Source organism: Haliotis rufescens, unplaced genomic scaffold (assembly GCF_023055435.1).
Source record: "Haliotis rufescens isolate VD_foot unplaced genomic scaffold, xgHalRufe1.0.p SCAF_584, whole genome shotgun sequence".
NCBI classification, from domain to species: Eukaryota; Metazoa; Mollusca; class Gastropoda; order Lepetellida; family Haliotidae; genus Haliotis; species Haliotis rufescens.
The window spans coordinates 1-16,102 of record NW_025964317.1 but is presented as its reverse complement, the minus strand read 5'-3'; the positions used below and the strand labels follow the sequence as shown (position 1 = coordinate 16,102).

Sequence of the window (16,102 nt, the reverse complement as noted above, 5' to 3'; positions counted from 1 at the left end):
TTTTATACTTCCCTGTACATGGCACTACATTCACCCGTTCGCTTTATGCAAAGATTATTGGTAGGAAGAACGAGACGGAAATGGCTTTATTTGCATTTTAGGCTGCATAGACATGCACCTTGCGCCAGGTACCCAGGGGAGGTAACTTCCATGTCAACACCCAAGTTTCCTTCCGGGTCCTATCTTTCTCCTTGGGAGCTACTCAGCAAAATAAACACATCATCATCAACAACAACAACAACAACAACAACAACAACAACAACTGAACATGTCATGATAGACAAACAGAATGAAAAAAAGGCATTTCTATTTTTGATTGTTTTTTCCAGGGGAGAGCGCGAACGCAGTCCCCCACACTTATAAATTGCGCACCCGAGTCGTCCACATTTGGGATGATCGCAGGGGTCAACCAAGCCGATGTGCAATGGAAAGGTCTCGCCCCGGGCCCACAGCCTTGCGGATCACTGTTAAGCCTGTGCCAGGTAAGTATGCCTGAAACTGCAGCTTCCTAACCATCACTACAAACATACACATCACCTCATTCAGGTGTCTTGTAAGCAAAACTTCACATATATTCCATTTCAGTTCAAACATTTTTATACTTCCCTGTACATGGCACTACATTCACCCGTTCGCTTTATGCAAAGATTATTGGTAGGAAGAACGAGACGGAAATGGCTTTATTTGCATTTTAGGCTGCATAGACATGCACCTTGCGCCAGGTACCCAGGGGAGGTAACTTCCATGTCAACACCCAAGTTTCCTTCCGGGTCCTATCTTTCTCCTTGGGAGCTACTCAGCAAAATAAACACATCATCATCAACAACAACAACAACAACAACAACAACAACAACAACTGAACATGTCATGATAGACAAACAGAATGAAAAAAAGGCATTTCTATTTTTGATTGTTTTTTCCAGGGGAGAGCGCGAACGCAGTCCCCCACACTTATAAATTGCGCACCCGAGTCGTCCACATTTGGGATGATCGCAGGGGTCAACCAAGCCGATGTGCAATGGAAAGGTCTCGCCCCGGGCCCACAGCCTTGCGGATCACTGTTAAGCCTGTGCCAGGTAAGTATGCCTGAAACTGCAGCTTCCTAACCATCACTACAAACATACACATCACCTCATTCAGGTGTCTTGTAAGCAAAACTTCACATATATTCCATTTCAGTTCAAACATTTTTATACTTCCCTGTACATGGCACTACATTCACCCGTTCGCTTTATGCAAAGATTATTGGTAGGAAGAACGAGACGGAAATGGCTTTATTTGCATTTTAGGCTGCATAGACATGCACCTTGCGCCAGGTACCCAGGGGAGGTAACTTCCATGTCAACACCCAAGTTTCCTTCCGGGTCCTATCTTTCTCCTTGGGAGCTACTCAGCAAAATAAACACATCATCATCAACAACAACAACAACAACAACAACAACAACAACAACTGAACATGTCATGATAGACAAACAGAATGAAAAAAAGGCATTTCTATTTTTGATTGTTTTTTCCAGGGGAGAGCGCGAACGCAGTCCCCCACACTTATAAATTGCGCACCCGAGTCGTCCACATTTGGGATGATCGCAGGGGTCAACCAAGCCGATGTGCAATGGAAAGGTCTCGCCCCGGGCCCACAGCCTTGCGGATCACTGTTAAGCCTGTGCCAGGTAAGTATGCCTGAAACTGCAGCTTCCTAACCATCACTACAAACATACACATCACCTCATTCAGGTGTCTTGTAAGCAAAACTTCACATATATTCCATTTCAGTTCAAACATTTTTATACTTCCCTGTACATGGCACTACATTCACCCGTTCGCTTTATGCAAAGATTATTGGTAGGAAGAACGAGACGGAAATGGCTTTATTTGCATTTTAGGCTGCATAGACATGCACCTTGCGCCAGGTACCCAGGGGAGGTAACTTCCATGTCAACACCCAAGTTTCCTTCCGGGTCCTATCTTTCTCCTTGGGAGCTACTCAGCAAAATAAACACATCATCATCAACAACAACAACAACAACAACAACAACAACAACAACTGAACATGTCATGATAGACAAACAGAATGAAAAAAAGGCATTTCTATTTTTGATTGTTTTTTCCAGGGGAGAGCGCGAACGCAGTCCCCCACACTTATAAATTGCGCACCCGAGTCGTCCACATTTGGGATGATCGCAGGGGTCAACCAAGCCGATGTGCAATGGAAAGGTCTCGCCCCGGGCCCACAGCCTTGCGGATCACTGTTAAGCCTGTGCCAGGTAAGTATGCCTGAAACTGCAGCTTCCTAACCATCACTACAAACATACACATCACCTCATTCAGGTGTCTTGTAAGCAAAACTTCACATATATTCCATTTCAGTTCAAACATTTTTATACTTCCCTGTACATGGCACTACATTCACCCGTTCGCTTTATGCAAAGATTATTGGTAGGAAGAACGAGACGGAAATGGCTTTATTTGCATTTTAGGCTGCATAGACATGCACCTTGCGCCAGGTACCCAGGGGAGGTAACTTCCATGTCAACACCCAAGTTTCCTTCCGGGTCCTATCTTTCTCCTTGGGAGCTACTCAGCAAAATAAACACATCATCATCAACAACAACAACAACAACAACAACAACAACAACAACTGAACATGTCATGATAGACAAACAGAATGAAAAAAAGGCATTTCTATTTTTGATTGTTTTTTCCAGGGGAGAGCGCGAACGCAGTCCCCCACACTTATAAATTGCGCACCCGAGTCGTCCACATTTGGGATGATCGCAGGGGTCAACCAAGCCGATGTGCAATGGAAAGGTCTCGCCCCGGGCCCACAGCCTTGCGGATCACTGTTAAGCCTGTGCCAGGTAAGTATGCCTGAAACTGCAGCTTCCTAACCATCACTACAAACATACACATCACCTCATTCAGGTGTCTTGTAAGCAAAACTTCACATATATTCCATTTCAGTTCAAACATTTTTATACTTCCCTGTACATGGCACTACATTCACCCGTTCGCTTTATGCAAAGATTATTGGTAGGAAGAACGAGACGGAAATGGCTTTATTTGCATTTTAGGCTGCATAGACATGCACCTTGCGCCAGGTACCCAGGGGAGGTAACTTCCATGTCAACACCCAAGTTTCCTTCCGGGTCCTATCTTTCTCCTTGGGAGCTACTCAGCAAAATAAACACATCATCATCAACAACAACAACAACAACAACAACAACAACAACAACTGAACATGTCATGATAGACAAACAGAATGAAAAAAAGGCATTTCTATTTTTGATTGTTTTTTCCAGGGGAGAGCGCGAACGCAGTCCCCCACACTTATAAATTGCGCACCCGAGTCGTCCACATTTGGGATGATCGCAGGGGTCAACCAAGCCGATGTGCAATGGAAAGGTCTCGCCCCGGGCCCACAGCCTTGCGGATCACTGTTAAGCCTGTGCCAGGTAAGTATGCCTGAAACTGCAGCTTCCTAACCATCACTACAAACATACACATCACCTCATTCAGGTGTCTTGTAAGCAAAACTTCACATATATTCCATTTCAGTTCAAACATTTTTATACTTCCCTGTACATGGCACTACATTCACCCGTTCGCTTTATGCAAAGATTATTGGTAGGAAGAACGAGACGGAAATGGCTTTATTTGCATTTTAGGCTGCATAGACATGCACCTTGCGCCAGGTACCCAGGGGAGGTAACTTCCATGTCAACACCCAAGTTTCCTTCCGGGTCCTATCTTTCTCCTTGGGAGCTACTCAGCAAAATAAACACATCATCATCAACAACAACAACAACAACAACAACAACAACAACAACTGAACATGTCATGATAGACAAACAGAATGAAAAAAAGGCATTTCTATTTTTGATTGTTTTTTCCAGGGGAGAGCGCGAACGCAGTCCCCCACACTTATAAATTGCGCACCCGAGTCGTCCACATTTGGGATGATCGCAGGGGTCAACCAAGCCGATGTGCAATGGAAAGGTCTCGCCCCGGGCCCACAGCCTTGCGGATCACTGTTAAGCCTGTGCCAGGTAAGTATGCCTGAAACTGCAGCTTCCTAACCATCACTACAAACATACACATCACCTCATTCAGGTGTCTTGTAAGCAAAACTTCACATATATTCCATTTCAGTTCAAACATTTTTATACTTCCCTGTACATGGCACTACATTCACCCGTTCGCTTTATGCAAAGATTATTGGTAGGAAGAACGAGACGGAAATGGCTTTATTTGCATTTTAGGCTGCATAGACATGCACCTTGCGCCAGGTACCCAGGGGAGGTAACTTCCATGTCAACACCCAAGTTTCCTTCCGGGTCCTATCTTTCTCCTTGGGAGCTACTCAGCAAAATAAACACATCATCATCAACAACAACAACAACAACAACAACAACAACAACAACAACTGAACATGTCATGATAGACAAACAGAATGAAAAAAAGGCATTTCTATTTTTGATTGTTTTTTCCAGGGGAGAGCGCGAACGCAGTCCCCCACACTTATAAATTGCGCACCCGAGTCGTCCACATTTGGGATGATCGCAGGGGTCAACCAAGCCGATGTGCAATGGAAAGGTCTCGCCCCGGGCCCACAGCCTTGCGGATCACTGTTAAGCCTGTGCCAGGTAAGTATGCCTGAAACTGCAGCTTCCTAACCATCACTACAAACATACACATCACCTCATTCAGGTGTCTTGTAAGCAAAACTTCACATATATTCCATTTCAGTTCAAACATTTTTATACTTCCCTGTACATGGCACTACATTCACCCGTTCGCTTTATGCAAAGATTATTGGTAGGAAGAACGAGACGGAAATGGCTTTATTTGCATTTTAGGCTGCATAGACATGCACCTTGCGCCAGGTACCCAGGGGAGGTAACTTCCATGTCAACACCCAAGTTTCCTTCCGGGTCCTATCTTTCTCCTTGGGAGCTACTCAGCAAAATAAACACATCATCATCAACAACAACAACAACAACAACAACAACAACAACAACAACTGAACATGTCATGATAGACAAACAGAATGAAAAAAAGGCATTTCTATTTTTGATTGTTTTTTCCAGGGGAGAGCGCGAACGCAGTCCCCCACACTTATAAATTGCGCACCCGAGTCGTCCACATTTGGGATGATCGCAGGGGTCAACCAAGCCGATGTGCAATGGAAAGGTCTCGCCCCGGGCCCACAGCCTTGCGGATCACTGTTAAGCCTGTGCCAGGTAAGTATGCCTGAAACTGCAGCTTCCTAACCATCACTACAAACATACACATCACCTCATTCAGGTGTCTTGTAAGCAAAACTTCACATATATTCCATTTCAGTTCAAACATTTTTATACTTCCCTGTACATGGCACTACATTCACCCGTTCGCTTTATGCAAAGATTATTGGTAGGAAGAACGAGACGGAAATGGCTTTATTTGCATTTTAGGCTGCATAGACATGCACCTTGCGCCAGGTACCCAGGGGAGGTAACTTCCATGTCAACACCCAAGTTTCCTTCCGGGTCCTATCTTTCTCCTTGGGAGCTACTCAGCAAAATAAACACATCATCATCAACAACAACAACAACAACAACAACAACAACAACAACTGAACATGTCATGATAGACAAACAGAATGAAAAAAAGGCATTTCTATTTTTGATTGTTTTTTCCAGGGGAGAGCGCGAACGCAGTCCCCCACACTTATAAATTGCGCACCCGAGTCGTCCACATTTGGGATGATCGCAGGGGTCAACCAAGCCGATGTGCAATGGAAAGGTCTCGCCCCGGGCCCACAGCCTTGCGGATCACTGTTAAGCCTGTGCCAGGTAAGTATGCCTGAAACTGCAGCTTCCTAACCATCACTACAAACATACACATCACCTCATTCAGGTGTCTTGTAAGCAAAACTTCACATATATTCCATTTCAGTTCAAACATTTTTATACTTCCCTGTACATGGCACTACATTCACCCGTTCGCTTTATGCAAAGATTATTGGTAGGAAGAACGAGACGGAAATGGCTTTATTTGCATTTTAGGCTGCATAGACATGCACCTTGCGCCAGGTACCCAGGGGAGGTAACTTCCATGTCAACACCCAAGTTTCCTTCCGGGTCCTATCTTTCTCCTTGGGAGCTACTCAGCAAAATAAACACATCATCATCAACAACAACAACAACAACAACAACAACAACAACAACTGAACATGTCATGATAGACAAACAGAATGAAAAAAAGGCATTTCTATTTTTGATTGTTTTTTCCAGGGGAGAGCGCGAACGCAGTCCCCCACACTTATAAATTGCGCACCCGAGTCGTCCACATTTGGGATGATCGCAGGGGTCAACCAAGCCGATGTGCAATGGAAAGGTCTCGCCCCGGGCCCACAGCCTTGCGGATCACTGTTAAGCCTGTGCCAGGTAAGTATGCCTGAAACTGCAGCTTCCTAACCATCACTACAAACATACACATCACCTCATTCAGGTGTCTTGTAAGCAAAACTTCACATATATTCCATTTCAGTTCAAACATTTTTATACTTCCCTGTACATGGCACTACATTCACCCGTTCGCTTTATGCAAAGATTATTGGTAGGAAGAACGAGACGGAAATGGCTTTATTTGCATTTTAGGCTGCATAGACATGCACCTTGCGCCAGGTACCCAGGGGAGGTAACTTCCATGTCAACACCCAAGTTTCCTTCCGGGTCCTATCTTTCTCCTTGGGAGCTACTCAGCAAAATAAACACATCATCATCAACAACAACAACAACAACAACAACAACAACAACTGAACATGTCATGATAGACAAACAGAATGAAAAAAAGGCATTTCTATTTTTGATTGTTTTTTCCAGGGGAGAGCGCGAACGCAGTCCCCCACACTTATAAATTGCGCACCCGAGTCGTCCACATTTGGGATGATCGCAGGGGTCAACCAAGCCGATGTGCAATGGAAAGGTCTCGCCCCGGGCCCACAGCCTTGCGGATCACTGTTAAGCCTGTGCCAGGTAAGTATGCCTGAAACTGCAGCTTCCTAACCATCACTACAAACATACACATCACCTCATTCAGGTGTCTTGTAAGCAAAACTTCACATATATTCCATTTCAGTTCAAACATTTTTATACTTCCCTGTACATGGCACTACATTCACCCGTTCGCTTTATGCAAAGATTATTGGTAGGAAGAACGAGACGGAAATGGCTTTATTTGCATTTTAGGCTGCATAGACATGCACCTTGCGCCAGGTACCCAGGGGAGGTAACTTCCATGTCAACACCCAAGTTTCCTTCCGGGTCCTATCTTTCTCCTTGGGAGCTACTCAGCAAAATAAACACATCATCATCAACAACAACAACAACAACAACAACAACAACAACAACTGAACATGTCATGATAGACAAACAGAATGAAAAAAAGGCATTTCTATTTTTGATTGTTTTTTCCAGGGGAGAGCGCGAACGCAGTCCCCCACACTTATAAATTGCGCACCCGAGTCGTCCACATTTGGGATGATCGCAGGGGTCAACCAAGCCGATGTGCAATGGAAAGGTCTCGCCCCGGGCCCACAGCCTTGCGGATCACTGTTAAGCCTGTGCCAGGTAAGTATGCCTGAAACTGCAGCTTCCTAACCATCACTACAAACATACACATCACCTCATTCAGGTGTCTTGTAAGCAAAACTTCACATATATTCCATTTCAGTTCAAACATTTTTATACTTCCCTGTACATGGCACTACATTCACCCGTTCGCTTTATGCAAAGATTATTGGTAGGAAGAACGAGACGGAAATGGCTTTATTTGCATTTTAGGCTGCATAGACATGCACCTTGCGCCAGGTACCCAGGGGAGGTAACTTCCATGTCAACACCCAAGTTTCCTTCCGGGTCCTATCTTTCTCCTTGGGAGCTACTCAGCAAAATAAACACATCATCATCAACAACAACAACAACAACAACAACAACAACAACAACTGAACATGTCATGATAGACAAACAGAATGAAAAAAAGGCATTTCTATTTTTGATTGTTTTTTCCAGGGGAGAGCGCGAACGCAGTCCCCCACACTTATAAATTGCGCACCCGAGTCGTCCACATTTGGGATGATCGCAGGGGTCAACCAAGCCGATGTGCAATGGAAAGGTCTCGCCCCGGGCCCACAGCCTTGCGGATCACTGTTAAGCCTGTGCCAGGTAAGTATGCCTGAAACTGCAGCTTCCTAACCATCACTACAAACATACACATCACCTCATTCAGGTGTCTTGTAAGCAAAACTTCACATATATTCCATTTCAGTTCAAACATTTTTATACTTCCCTGTACATGGCACTACATTCACCCGTTCGCTTTATGCAAAGATTATTGGTAGGAAGAACGAGACGGAAATGGCTTTATTTGCATTTTAGGCTGCATAGACATGCACCTTGCGCCAGGTACCCAGGGGAGGTAACTTCCATGTCAACACCCAAGTTTCCTTCCGGGTCCTATCTTTCTCCTTGGGAGCTACTCAGCAAAATAAACACATCATCATCAACAACAACAACAACAACAACAACAACAACAACAACTGAACATGTCATGATAGACAAACAGAATGAAAAAAAGGCATTTCTATTTTTGATTGTTTTTTCCAGGGGAGAGCGCGAACGCAGTCCCCCACACTTATAAATTGCGCACCCGAGTCGTCCACATTTGGGATGATCGCAGGGGTCAACCAAGCCGATGTGCAATGGAAAGGTCTCGCCCCGGGCCCACAGCCTTGCGGATCACTGTTAAGCCTGTGCCAGGTAAGTATGCCTGAAACTGCAGCTTCCTAACCATCACTACAAACATACACATCACCTCATTCAGGTGTCTTGTAAGCAAAACTTCACATATATTCCATTTCAGTTCAAACATTTTTATACTTCCCTGTACATGGCACTACATTCACCCGTTCGCTTTATGCAAAGATTATTGGTAGGAAGAACGAGACGGAAATGGCTTTATTTGCATTTTAGGCTGCATAGACATGCACCTTGCGCCAGGTACCCAGGGGAGGTAACTTCCATGTCAACACCCAAGTTTCCTTCCGGGTCCTATCTTTCTCCTTGGGAGCTACTCAGCAAAATAAACACATCATCATCAACAACAACAACAACAACAACAACAACAACAACAACTGAACATGTCATGATAGACAAACAGAATGAAAAAAAGGCATTTCTATTTTTGATTGTTTTTTCCAGGGGAGAGCGCGAACGCAGTCCCCCACACTTATAAATTGCGCACCCGAGTCGTCCACATTTGGGATGATCGCAGGGGTCAACCAAGCCGATGTGCAATGGAAAGGTCTCGCCCCGGGCCCACAGCCTTGCGGATCACTGTTAAGCCTGTGCCAGGTAAGTATGCCTGAAACTGCAGCTTCCTAACCATCACTACAAACATACACATCACCTCATTCAGGTGTCTTGTAAGCAAAACTTCACATATATTCCATTTCAGTTCAAACATTTTTATACTTCCCTGTACATGGCACTACATTCACCCGTTCGCTTTATGCAAAGATTATTGGTAGGAAGAACGAGACGGAAATGGCTTTATTTGCATTTTAGGCTGCATAGACATGCACCTTGCGCCAGGTACCCAGGGGAGGTAACTTCCATGTCAACACCCAAGTTTCCTTCCGGGTCCTATCTTTCTCCTTGGGAGCTACTCAGCAAAATAAACACATCATCATCAACAACAACAACAACAACAACAACAACAACAACAACTGAACATGTCATGATAGACAAACAGAATGAAAAAAAGGCATTTCTATTTTTGATTGTTTTTTCCAGGGGAGAGCGCGAACGCAGTCCCCCACACTTATAAATTGCGCACCCGAGTCGTCCACATTTGGGATGATCGCAGGGGTCAACCAAGCCGATGTGCAATGGAAAGGTCTCGCCCCGGGCCCACAGCCTTGCGGATCACTGTTAAGCCTGTGCCAGGTAAGTATGCCTGAAACTGCAGCTTCCTAACCATCACTACAAACATACACATCACCTCATTCAGGTGTCTTGTAAGCAAAACTTCACATATATTCCATTTCAGTTCAAACATTTTTATACTTCCCTGTACATGGCACTACATTCACCCGTTCGCTTTATGCAAAGATTATTGGTAGGAAGAACGAGACGGAAATGGCTTTATTTGCATTTTAGGCTGCATAGACATGCACCTTGCGCCAGGTACCCAGGGGAGGTAACTTCCATGTCAACACCCAAGTTTCCTTCCGGGTCCTATCTTTCTCCTTGGGAGCTACTCAGCAAAATAAACACATCATCATCAACAACAACAACAACAACAACAACAACAACAACAACTGAACATGTCATGATAGACAAACAGAATGAAAAAAAGGCATTTCTATTTTTGATTGTTTTTTCCAGGGGAGAGCGCGAACGCAGTCCCCCACACTTATAAATTGCGCACCCGAGTCGTCCACATTTGGGATGATCGCAGGGGTCAACCAAGCCGATGTGCAATGGAAAGGTCTCGCCCCGGGCCCACAGCCTTGCGGATCACTGTTAAGCCTGTGCCAGGTAAGTATGCCTGAAACTGCAGCTTCCTAACCATCACTACAAACATACACATCACCTCATTCAGGTGTCTTGTAAGCAAAACTTCACATATATTCCATTTCAGTTCAAACATTTTTATACTTCCCTGTACATGGCACTACATTCACCCGTTCGCTTTATGCAAAGATTATTGGTAGGAAGAACGAGACGGAAATGGCTTTATTTGCATTTTAGGCTGCATAGACATGCACCTTGCGCCAGGTACCCAGGGGAGGTAACTTCCATGTCAACACCCAAGTTTCCTTCCGGGTCCTATCTTTCTCCTTGGGAGCTACTCAGCAAAATAAACACATCATCATCAACAACAACAACAACAACAACAACAACAACAACAACTGAACATGTCATGATAGACAAACAGAATGAAAAAAAGGCATTTCTATTTTTGATTGTTTTTTCCAGGGGAGAGCGCGAACGCAGTCCCCCACACTTATAAATTGCGCACCCGAGTCGTCCACATTTGGGATGATCGCAGGGGTCAACCAAGCCGATGTGCAATGGAAAGGTCTCGCCCCGGGCCCACAGCCTTGCGGATCACTGTTAAGCCTGTGCCAGGTAAGTATGCCTGAAACTGCAGCTTCCTAACCATCACTACAAACATACACATCACCTCATTCAGGTGTCTTGTAAGCAAAACTTCACATATATTCCATTTCAGTTCAAACATTTTTATACTTCCCTGTACATGGCACTACATTCACCCGTTCGCTTTATGCAAAGATTATTGGTAGGAAGAACGAGACGGAAATGGCTTTATTTGCATTTTAGGCTGCATAGACATGCACCTTGCGCCAGGTACCCAGGGGAGGTAACTTCCATGTCAACACCCAAGTTTCCTTCCGGGTCCTATCTTTCTCCTTGGGAGCTACTCAGCAAAATAAACACATCATCATCAACAACAACAACAACAACAACAACAACAACAACAACTGAACATGTCATGATAGACAAACAGAATGAAAAAAAGGCATTTCTATTTTTGATTGTTTTTTCCAGGGGAGAGCGCGAACGCAGTCCCCCACACTTATAAATTGCGCACCCGAGTCGTCCACATTTGGGATGATCGCAGGGGTCAACCAAGCCGATGTGCAATGGAAAGGTCTCGCCCCGGGCCCACAGCCTTGCGGATCACTGTTAAGCCTGTGCCAGGTAAGTATGCCTGAAACTGCAGCTTCCTAACCATCACTACAAACATACACATCACCTCATTCAGGTGTCTTGTAAGCAAAACTTCACATATATTCCATTTCAGTTCAAACATTTTTATACTTCCCTGTACATGGCACTACATTCACCCGTTCGCTTTATGCAAAGATTATTGGTAGGAAGAACGAGACGGAAATGGCTTTATTTGCATTTTAGGCTGCATAGACATGCACCTTGCGCCAGGTACCCAGGGGAGGTAACTTCCATGTCAACACCCAAGTTTCCTTCCGGGTCCTATCTTTCTCCTTGGGAGCTACTCAGCAAAATAAACACATCATCATCAACAACAACAACAACAACAACAACAACAACAACTGAACATGTCATGATAGACAAACAGAATGAAAAAAAGGCATTTCTATTTTTGATTGTTTTTTCCAGGGGAGAGCGCGAACGCAGTCCCCCACACTTATAAATTGCGCACCCGAGTCGTCCACATTTGGGATGATCGCAGGGGTCAACCAAGCCGATGTGCAATGGAAAGGTCTCGCCCCGGGCCCACAGCCTTGCGGATCACTGTTAAGCCTGTGCCAGGTAAGTATGCCTGAAACTGCAGCTTCCTAACCATCACTACAAACATACACATCACCTCATTCAGGTGTCTTGTAAGCAAAACTTCACATATATTCCATTTCAGTTCAAACATTTTTATACTTCCCTGTACATGGCACTACATTCACCCGTTCGCTTTATGCAAAGATTATTGGTAGGAAGAACGAGACGGAAATGGCTTTATTTGCATTTTAGGCTGCATAGACATGCACCTTGCGCCAGGTACCCAGGGGAGGTAACTTCCATGTCAACACCCAAGTTTCCTTCCGGGTCCTATCTTTCTCCTTGGGAGCTACTCAGCAAAATAAACACATCATCATCAACAACAACAACAACAACAACAACAACAACAACAACTGAACATGTCATGATAGACAAACAGAATGAAAAAAAGGCATTTCTATTTTTGATTGTTTTTTCCAGGGGAGAGCGCGAACGCAGTCCCCCACACTTATAAATTGCGCACCCGAGTCGTCCACATTTGGGATGATCGCAGGGGTCAACCAAGCCGATGTGCAATGGAAAGGTCTCGCCCCGGGCCCACAGCCTTGCGGATCACTGTTAAGCCTGTGCCAGGTAAGTATGCCTGAAACTGCAGCTTCCTAACCATCACTACAAACATACACATCACCTCATTCAGGTGTCTTGTAAGCAAAACTTCACATATATTCCATTTCAGTTCAAACATTTTTATACTTCCCTGTACATGGCACTACATTCACCCGTTCGCTTTATGCAAAGATTATTGGTAGGAAGAACGAGACGGAAATGGCTTTATTTGCATTTTAGGCTGCATAGACATGCACCTTGCGCCAGGTACCCAGGGGAGGTAACTTCCATGTCAACACCCAAGTTTCCTTCCGGGTCCTATCTTTCTCCTTGGGAGCTACTCAGCAAAATAAACACATCATCATCAACAACAACAACAACAACAACAACAACAACAACAACTGAACATGTCATGATAGACAAACAGAATGAAAAAAAGGCATTTCTATTTTTGATTGTTTTTTCCAGGGGAGAGCGCGAACGCAGTCCCCCACACTTATAAATTGCGCACCCGAGTCGTCCACATTTGGGATGATCGCAGGGGTCAACCAAGCCGATGTGCAATGGAAAGGTCTCGCCCCGGGCCCACAGCCTTGCGGATCACTGTTAAGCCTGTGCCAGGTAAGTATGCCTGAAACTGCAGCTTCCTAACCATCACTACAAACATACACATCACCTCATTCAGGTGTCTTGTAAGCAAAACTTCACATATATTCCATTTCAGTTCAAACATTTTTATACTTCCCTGTACATGGCACTACATTCACCCGTTCGCTTTATGCAAAGATTATTGGTAGGAAGAACGAGACGGAAATGGCTTTATTTGCATTTTAGGCTGCATAGACATGCACCTTGCGCCAGGTACCCAGGGGAGGTAACTTCCATGTCAACACCCAAGTTTCCTTCCGGGTCCTATCTTTCTCCTTGGGAGCTACTCAGCAAAATAAACACATCATCATCAACAACAACAACAACAACAACAACAACAACAACAACTGAACATGTCATGATAGACAAACAGAATGAAAAAAAGGCATTTCTATTTTTGATTGTTTTTTCCAGGGGAGAGCGCGAACGCAGTCCCCCACACTTATAAATTGCGCACCCGAGTCGTCCACATTTGGGATGATCGCAGGGGTCAACCAAGCCGATGTGCAATGGAAAGGTCTCGCCCCGGGCCCACAGCCTTGCGGATCACTGTTAAGCCTGTGCCAGGTAAGTATGCCTGAAACTGCAGCTTCCTAACCATCACTACAAACATACACATCACCTCATTCAGGTGTCTTGTAAGCAAAACTTCACATATATTCCATTTCAGTTCAAACATTTTTATACTTCCCTGTACATGGCACTACATTCACCCGTTCGCTTTATGCAAAGATTATTGGTAGGAAGAACGAGACGGAAATGGCTTTATTTGCATTTTAGGCTGCATAGACATGCACCTTGCGCCAGGTACCCAGGGGAGGTAACTTCCATGTCAACACCCAAGTTTCCTTCCGGGTCCTATCTTTCTCCTTGGGAGCTACTCAGCAAAATAAACACATCATCATCAACAACAACAACAACAACAACAACAACAACAACAACTGAACATGTCATGATAGACAAACAGAATGAAAAAAAGGCATTTCTATTTTTGATTGTTTTTTCCAGGGGAGAGCGCGAACGCAGTCCCCCACACTTATAAATTGCGCACCCGAGTCGTCCACATTTGGGATGATCGCAGGGGTCAACCAAGCCGATGTGCAATGGAAAGGTCTCGCCCCGGGCCCACAGCCTTGCGGATCACTGTTAAGCCTGTGCCAGGTAAGTATGCCTGAAACTGCAGCTTCCTAACCATCACTACAAACATACACATCACCTCATTCAGGTGTCTTGTAAGCAAAACTTCACATATATTCCATTTCAGTTCAAACATTTTTATACTTCCCTGTACATGGCACTACATTCACCCGTTCGCTTTATGCAAAGATTATTGGTAGGAAGAACGAGACGGAAATGGCTTTATTTGCATTTTAGGCTGCATAGACATGCACCTTGCGCCAGGTACCCAGGGGAGGTAACTTCCATGTCAACACCCAAGTTTCCTTCCGGGTCCTATCTTTCTCCTTGGGAGCTACTCAGCAAAATAAACACATCATCATCAACAACAACAACAACAACAACAACAACAACAACAACTGAACATGTCATGATAGACAAACAGAATGAAAAAAAGGCATTTCTATTTTTGATTGTTTTTTCCAGGGGAGAGCGCGAACGCAGTCCCCCACACTTATAAATTGCGCACCCGAGTCGTCCACATTTGGGATGATCGCAGGGGTCAACCAAGCCGATGTGCAATGGAAAGGTCCCGCCCCGGGCCCACAGCCTTGCGGATCACTGTTAAGCCTGTGCCAGGTAAGTATGCCTGAAACTGCAGCTTCCTAACCATCACTACAAACATACACATCACCTCATTCAGGTGTCTTGTAAGCAAAACTTCACATATATTCCATTTCAGTTCAAACATTTTTATACTTCCCTGTACATGGCACTACATTCACCCGTTCGCTTTATGCAAAGATTATTGGTAGGAAGAACGAGACGGAAATGGCTTTATTTGCATTTTAGGCTGCATAGACATGCACCTTGCGCCAGGTACCCAGGGGAGGTAACTTCCATGTCAACACCCAAGTTTCCTTCCGGGTCCTATCTTTCTCCTTGGGAGCTACTCAGCAAAATAAACACATCATCATCAACAACAACAACAACAACAACAACTGAACATGTCATGATAGACAAACAGAATGAAAAAAAGGCATTTCTATTTTTGATTGTTTTTTCCAGGGGAGAGCGCGAACGCAGTCCCCCACACTTATAAATTGCGCACCCGAGTCGTCCACATTTGGGATGATCGCAGGGGTCAACCAAGCCGATGTGCAATGGAAAGGTCTCGCCCCGGGCCCACAGCCTTGCGGATCACTGTTAAGCCTGTGCCAGGTAAGTATGCCTGAAACTGCAGCTTCCTAACCATCACTACAAACATACACATCACCTCATTCAGGTGTCTTGTAAGCAAAACTTCACATATATTCCATTTCAGTTCAAACATTTTTATACTTCCCTGTACATGGCACTACATTCACCCGTTCGCTTTATGCAAAGATTATTGGTAGGAAGAACGAGAC

General features: G+C 44.8%; 27 non-coding genes across 27 annotated transcripts; all 27 read right to left on the bottom strand.

Annotated features, from left to right (window-relative positions):
• Positions 1-326: 326 nt before the first annotated feature.
• On the bottom strand, positions 327-490 carry LOC125374554. The gene has a single exon (XR_007218668.1). It is a non-coding gene; the product is annotated as a U1 spliceosomal RNA (small nuclear RNA).
• Positions 491-920: 430 nt separating this feature from the next.
• LOC125374551 lies at positions 921-1,084 on the bottom strand. Its single transcript, XR_007218666.1, has one exon. It is a non-coding gene; the product is annotated as a U1 spliceosomal RNA (small nuclear RNA).
• A 430-nt stretch (positions 1,085-1,514) lies between these two features.
• Positions 1,515-1,678, bottom strand: LOC125374550. The gene has a single exon (XR_007218665.1). It is a non-coding gene; the product is annotated as a U1 spliceosomal RNA (small nuclear RNA).
• Positions 1,679-2,108: 430 nt separating this feature from the next.
• LOC125374549 lies at positions 2,109-2,272 on the bottom strand. The gene has a single exon (XR_007218664.1). It is a non-coding gene; the product is annotated as a U1 spliceosomal RNA (small nuclear RNA).
• Positions 2,273-2,702: 430 nt separating this feature from the next.
• Positions 2,703-2,866, bottom strand: LOC125374548. The gene has a single exon (XR_007218663.1). It is a non-coding gene; the product is annotated as a U1 spliceosomal RNA (small nuclear RNA).
• Positions 2,867-3,296: 430 nt separating this feature from the next.
• Positions 3,297-3,460, bottom strand: LOC125374547. The gene has a single exon (XR_007218662.1). It is a non-coding gene; the product is annotated as a U1 spliceosomal RNA (small nuclear RNA).
• Positions 3,461-3,890: 430 nt separating this feature from the next.
• Positions 3,891-4,054, bottom strand: LOC125374546. The gene has a single exon (XR_007218661.1). It is a non-coding gene; the product is annotated as a U1 spliceosomal RNA (small nuclear RNA).
• Positions 4,055-4,487: 433 nt separating this feature from the next.
• Positions 4,488-4,651, bottom strand: LOC125374545. The gene has a single exon (XR_007218660.1). It is a non-coding gene; the product is annotated as a U1 spliceosomal RNA (small nuclear RNA).
• Positions 4,652-5,084: 433 nt separating this feature from the next.
• Positions 5,085-5,248, bottom strand: LOC125374544. The gene has a single exon (XR_007218659.1). It is a non-coding gene; the product is annotated as a U1 spliceosomal RNA (small nuclear RNA).
• Positions 5,249-5,678: 430 nt separating this feature from the next.
• Positions 5,679-5,842, bottom strand: LOC125374543. Its single transcript, XR_007218658.1, has one exon. It is a non-coding gene; the product is annotated as a U1 spliceosomal RNA (small nuclear RNA).
• Positions 5,843-6,272: 430 nt separating this feature from the next.
• Positions 6,273-6,436, bottom strand: LOC125374542. The gene has a single exon (XR_007218657.1). It is a non-coding gene; the product is annotated as a U1 spliceosomal RNA (small nuclear RNA).
• Positions 6,437-6,863: 427 nt separating this feature from the next.
• Positions 6,864-7,027, bottom strand: LOC125374539. Its single transcript, XR_007218655.1, has one exon. It is a non-coding gene; the product is annotated as a U1 spliceosomal RNA (small nuclear RNA).
• A 430-nt stretch (positions 7,028-7,457) lies between these two features.
• Positions 7,458-7,621, bottom strand: LOC125374538. Its single transcript, XR_007218654.1, has one exon. It is a non-coding gene; the product is annotated as a U1 spliceosomal RNA (small nuclear RNA).
• A 430-nt stretch (positions 7,622-8,051) lies between these two features.
• On the bottom strand, positions 8,052-8,215 carry LOC125374537. The gene has a single exon (XR_007218653.1). It is a non-coding gene; the product is annotated as a U1 spliceosomal RNA (small nuclear RNA).
• Positions 8,216-8,645: 430 nt separating this feature from the next.
• LOC125374536 lies at positions 8,646-8,809 on the bottom strand. The gene has a single exon (XR_007218652.1). It is a non-coding gene; the product is annotated as a U1 spliceosomal RNA (small nuclear RNA).
• Positions 8,810-9,239: 430 nt separating this feature from the next.
• On the bottom strand, positions 9,240-9,403 carry LOC125374535. Its single transcript, XR_007218651.1, has one exon. It is a non-coding gene; the product is annotated as a U1 spliceosomal RNA (small nuclear RNA).
• Positions 9,404-9,833: 430 nt separating this feature from the next.
• LOC125374534 lies at positions 9,834-9,997 on the bottom strand. Its single transcript, XR_007218650.1, has one exon. It is a non-coding gene; the product is annotated as a U1 spliceosomal RNA (small nuclear RNA).
• A 430-nt stretch (positions 9,998-10,427) lies between these two features.
• Positions 10,428-10,591, bottom strand: LOC125374533. The gene has a single exon (XR_007218649.1). It is a non-coding gene; the product is annotated as a U1 spliceosomal RNA (small nuclear RNA).
• A 430-nt stretch (positions 10,592-11,021) lies between these two features.
• On the bottom strand, positions 11,022-11,185 carry LOC125374532. Its single transcript, XR_007218648.1, has one exon. It is a non-coding gene; the product is annotated as a U1 spliceosomal RNA (small nuclear RNA).
• A 430-nt stretch (positions 11,186-11,615) lies between these two features.
• On the bottom strand, positions 11,616-11,779 carry LOC125374531. The gene has a single exon (XR_007218647.1). It is a non-coding gene; the product is annotated as a U1 spliceosomal RNA (small nuclear RNA).
• Positions 11,780-12,206: 427 nt separating this feature from the next.
• On the bottom strand, positions 12,207-12,370 carry LOC125374529. The gene has a single exon (XR_007218646.1). It is a non-coding gene; the product is annotated as a U1 spliceosomal RNA (small nuclear RNA).
• A 430-nt stretch (positions 12,371-12,800) lies between these two features.
• Positions 12,801-12,964, bottom strand: LOC125374557. Its single transcript, XR_007218671.1, has one exon. It is a non-coding gene; the product is annotated as a U1 spliceosomal RNA (small nuclear RNA).
• A 430-nt stretch (positions 12,965-13,394) lies between these two features.
• LOC125374556 lies at positions 13,395-13,558 on the bottom strand. The gene has a single exon (XR_007218670.1). It is a non-coding gene; the product is annotated as a U1 spliceosomal RNA (small nuclear RNA).
• A 430-nt stretch (positions 13,559-13,988) lies between these two features.
• On the bottom strand, positions 13,989-14,152 carry LOC125374553. The gene has a single exon (XR_007218667.1). It is a non-coding gene; the product is annotated as a U1 spliceosomal RNA (small nuclear RNA).
• Positions 14,153-14,582: 430 nt separating this feature from the next.
• Positions 14,583-14,746, bottom strand: LOC125374540. The gene has a single exon (XR_007218656.1). It is a non-coding gene; the product is annotated as a U1 spliceosomal RNA (small nuclear RNA).
• Positions 14,747-15,176: 430 nt separating this feature from the next.
• Positions 15,177-15,340, bottom strand: LOC125374555. Its single transcript, XR_007218669.1, has one exon. It is a non-coding gene; the product is annotated as a U1 spliceosomal RNA (small nuclear RNA).
• Positions 15,341-15,758: 418 nt separating this feature from the next.
• On the bottom strand, positions 15,759-15,922 carry LOC125374528. The gene has a single exon (XR_007218645.1). It is a non-coding gene; the product is annotated as a U1 spliceosomal RNA (small nuclear RNA).
• Between the last annotated feature and the right edge of the window lie 180 nt (positions 15,923-16,102).